We start from the raw sequence: 4,821 nt of genomic DNA, 5'->3' as shown, positions 1-4,821 counted from the left end.
TTTTGATTCGGAAAAAAAATCTGCCTTCGGACAAGTATCTTCTGTAAAAAAAAGGAATGTTGTTTGAGACATTTTCATATGCACCTTTTTTAGAGCGAAAACCCGACTAAAGGTCCATTTTTCCTTTAAATTTGGGTTAGGTAAGCAATATCTAAAAAGTCCCAGAGAGTCCCAGTTCCAAACCACTACAGAAATGTTACATAATTTGTTTTCAACGAACTGTGAAAAAATCAGCTGCCCATACCTGCCCTCCTGGGAGTTATAGCGATTTTAGTATATCACTCTCAGTATTTATTTCATAGAAATAGAACGGAGATTCTCGGAATCACTTATTGAATAATTTAATCATATTGGGTTTCGAGTGACTTTCCGTCATCCCACGTCAAATTTTTATTATTTTCAGACCGGTTTCGGCTAATCGCCATCTTCAGTGTTTTCTTTTTTGTCACTAATTAGTCCGCATGTGTGTCCGTCTTTATATAGTGTTTTCTTTTAGCTTGTGGTGGTACCTTTCTCTCTCTCTGTTGTTTTACTATTTTATTCTCTCTCTTTCGCTCTCTCTCTCTCCCCCTTTGTTTTTACGTCTAGGTAGGTGGGTGAAATAATCCGTTATTGCGCGCTTATTTGTATTGTTTTTATTGTGTGGTTTCCCTTCATTTACTACATTCAATTGCTTTCTGATGCGTTTTTCATATAAGTGTTTTAATGGTTCGAATATTACATCAGAATATATAATTATAATTTTGACAGTCAAGAATTATGGAATAAATTAAAATTTCCTATCAGGAACTGCATGAGTTGATGAAACAGAGTAAAACTAGAAACGTGGAGGATGTTTTGGAATTGCTTATCTGCTCGCCAATTCTGATCCCGCAATCAACAGTAGGAGAATACTGAAGGAGAAGAAACACCTGGAATTATCAGAGGAAGCAATGAACTTATTGGTAGATGACTGATAATTTGTAATTTTTCTGTAGAATGCAATAAAATATGCCTGTGTTATAAAATAGTATCTTCAAATTTTTTTTTTATTCTACATCTATTATAGCACTCCACAAAAATGAGCATAACTCTCTTAAAACTGAAGCTATTGACTTCAAACCGGTATCAAATTAAAGCTTTTATTGCCACCTTTCAAATAAGAAATGAAATAGATTTTGGTTTTATATAAAATTTCAGAGTTTTTCAACAAATATCGAAAAATCATGAAAATTTGACGTTTATAATTCTTGTTCGGACCGCCCTATAGTTTATTTAAAAAACTAATCATAGGGTATTTATCAGAAATAAAAGAACAATTAAAATAAATTTTTTTTTGTAAATTTTTCGAACAATTTTTTTTTTTTTTGACTTTTGTTGAAAATTTGACCCAACAATTTTTTTCGGTGTAAATGTTTTTTTTCACTCATTCTGTTTGGGATTTCATTCTGACCAATTTGTAGAAGTTTCTCATCGATACAATTAAAATTACAGTTTAGGCAATATGATTTCCAAAAAATTCCGGTTTCGCAACACTGTGCGGCTTGTGGAAAACATCAGATTATATCTGCGTTCGTATGGAATAGTAGCTTATGTCGAAAGGCTGGCTTTAGTATAATGCGGCATTCGCAGCATACGATTACGGATGACTTACTGGCGCCGAGCCGTTGTAGAACTTTTGGCAAATAAATGTGCAAGAAATAGTTCCGATACTAGCAAGAGAATATTCTCATTAAGTCTTATCAAAAAATTCCTTGTTAATAAAAGAATTAAGGGAATGCCGCATTATACTAAAGCCAGCTTGCCGACATAAGCTACTTTTCCGTACGAACACAGATATACTTCCCGTTATCCTTGAGCTGTTTGCTTCATAGTAAAAAAATATGACCGCGCTCGAGAATGTCTAGGTAATATTTTTTTTTTGTAAATTTGCGACCTTTCCAAACCCTTGCGTCACGCTCAAATCGTCATTCATTGAAATGCAAACTTTTCAGCATGTAATTATTATATTGTAATATTCTCAGTATCTAACACTGAAATATAACCTGTGGTTGTTGTGTTAGACTACTTTAATAAATAAATAAATACAAAATAATTAACCCACAATTTCTTACATCTGACGCGCTCGAGTAAATCCAGCTATAAATTTTTTTTACTATTCTGATCAGCTGCCCTATGCGCGCGGCTCTACACTAGAGTAATCAAATTTTTGTATGGGAAAACAAATTTCATCCTATTAAACGTGGCACCCCCTTAGTTTCCCCTTTTGATATTTGTAATATCTATACCATGTTTCAGTTTTCTACTGCAATCAACACAGGGCGCTCAATAACGTTGAAATGCGCTACTGGAACGCTGTGAAACTGGCAAAAAATATTGGTGATTTTTATAAAAAGCTACTGTTGCCATGGCAACTGAAGCTTGTGATATTTTAATAGATAATTTAATTTTGAAATGTTCTTAGGTTACTTAACCAATTGTTTGATTAATATATGTACACAATAGCTCTAGAGTAAAATATGAGCATCCTCTAAATGGATACTTAGAAACGTAAGGTTTGTACCAGCACCTCTTTTGGCAAGAGGAAAAATTTTGGAACGTGCCCCAAACCCTACCTGGAAAACATTTTTTGGACCACTCCACCCTACACAGGCTTAGATTTGGTAGAGGTACCCAACAGGATGCAGGGTATCCCCCATTTGTTAATCTGACGCGCTCGAGTAAATCCCCAAATCACCTCCTATTAGGGCGTTTATAAATTAGAGTGACGATATTTATGTATGTATGTATGTGTGTATACCCAGCAAACACAGTTTCAAACGTTTGAGAAATTTTTATTTATCAAGTTGATATCAAATTTTTTTCTCAAATGATTCTCAAATTGAAAACTGGGTTTGCATCTTACATTTGAAATTCATTTCAGATTGATTTGAAGGAACATGGCAAGTGTCAAACGATATAAACGTGCGCAGTTAAATAAAAAATTTTAATAAAATAAAATTCAATTTAAAAGAACAAACAATCAATAGAAAAAAATATTCAAAGAGAAGGCCCACAAATATTTGATTTGATGTATGCGTGGAGAGAGGAAGCTGCAGCCCTTTAAGATGAATTTATTGAACATTACTTTATCATAATTGTTTCTTTCTGTTATGTATGTACATCGCGAAGAAAAAATAAATATGAAATATACATTTCCTATAATAAATTTTATTTCTACATTTGAAGTGCAATTGATAAATTACCTTTAAAATTGATTTAAGAGTCAACCATATTCTCAAATGGAGATCAAATTCCCCTTTTTATTGAGAAAGCTGTAATTTTCTTGTAATTTGGGCAAAGGCTTTGATTTCAGATCATTCTCAAATGTATGTATATCAAACCTAATTGTTTGCTGGGTATGTATATCGATCGCATAAAATCGATCTCAAATCTGTACATGCGCTGTAGAAATTTTAGGTCCATGTTATGTCTATGTTGTATTGCATGCGCTCTACGTTTCAATCTTATAAATTGTTGATGATGTAATGTTCTTAGAAGATATCTTTTAAGACCTGACCTGATAAATGCTAAGCACTGTTAAAACTAACAGGTTTAGCAAAAATAATACCGGAATAAATGGTTTCGATTTTAAGGACGAAAAACTAGAATTTTTTTTTAATCGCTGTTTTTCCTAACTTTAACCTCAATGAGTCACGTGTTATCAGAATGGGCTGAAACTTTTTCCTGCTGTCACATTTTAGGGGGGTGCCTCGATGGAAAATCCAAAATAAATATCTTATAAATACCCTAATTTGTGTACATATGTACATATCTGTGGACATTTAACTAAACACTTTAAGTCTGTCTTTCACGGACATACAAAAGAGCATATTTCGACAAAACATATTTTACCGTCAAAGAGAAAAACGTTGCAATTCGAAAGGAATGTTAAAGCCATGCACAAGCTTTAAAAATGTTTCTGTTTGCAACTACTGCATGCTTTAATTTAAATAAAATTTATTGCTCTGACGTTAAAAAGATCTTTGCGCCGTCATATGCTATCTTCTTTGTCCGTGAAAGATAGACTTAAGTTGTTTTGTAAAATGACCACAGATATGTACAAAGCGTTGTATAAGTTTGCGTACCTCTTTCGCTTTTAGTATACTGTTGTCCCTTTGCAGAAGGTGTATTCGCAGGGTTATGGGTAATGGCTACTGCGAAAAGTATCCAAGGGAAACGATATGTTTTTTTATGTTTGTATGCTGTGCTAACTCAATAACAGCACACCAAACCTCAAAACTTCGCAAACATCTAAAATTCACTGACCAGTGCTCGCAAGAATACAATCAACTGAATACCAAAGTCTCGAGCAATTCACTTTAATACTGCGTTGTGCATGCAGCAGTTTTACTTTAGGCCTCCCACGCAAATGTTGCTCAGTCCTCCAACACAGCGTTTCCATAATAACATCTGACGTTGAAATGAATGTACCGTTAAGCAACGGCTTCTTATTTCTCTTCTACTTTTACTAGAACTCACTGTAGAACAAAACGAAGCAAAGGATGTTTAGTGGTGGAACACCATGGCGTAGTATAGACATTATGCTTTAGACTTGAGAACATGTCCAAACCAACCTGTCGGACACAGAAAACTTCAACTTAACAGAACTCGGAATTTCTATATCTACAACTATGTACATATTCAAAACTACTTGCGTCTTTTGCTTCTACCTATGTATATCACCAAGCCATAAGTAAAGGCAAAATCAGTTGATGTCGCATCAGTAACTCCAACCCATCCGATGACGAAATACAGGCATGCATGTATATGCATGCATACATGCAAAAACATACATATGTA

General features: G+C 34.0%; 1 long non-coding RNA gene across 1 annotated transcript; it reads right to left on the bottom strand.

The window, feature by feature from the left end:
• Positions 1 to 438: 438 nt before the first annotated feature.
• LOC118751805 lies at positions 439 to 4,270 on the bottom strand. The gene is made up of 2 exons (XR_004994598.1): positions 4,107 to 4,270; positions 439 to 911 (listed from the first exon to the last, which is right to left on the bottom strand). It is a non-coding gene; the product is annotated as an uncharacterized LOC118751805 (long non-coding RNA).
• Positions 4,271 to 4,821: the final 551 nt, after the last annotated feature.

The sequence above is a fragment of the Rhagoletis pomonella genome, unplaced genomic scaffold (genome assembly GCF_013731165.1).
Source record: "Rhagoletis pomonella isolate Grant_MI unplaced genomic scaffold, Rhpom_1.0 Rhpom_scaffold_01004, whole genome shotgun sequence".
NCBI classification, from domain to species: Eukaryota; Metazoa; Arthropoda; class Insecta; order Diptera; family Tephritidae; genus Rhagoletis; species Rhagoletis pomonella.
Note: the sequence above shows the minus strand (reverse complement) of the source record. Positions and strands in the feature narration are given on the sequence as shown.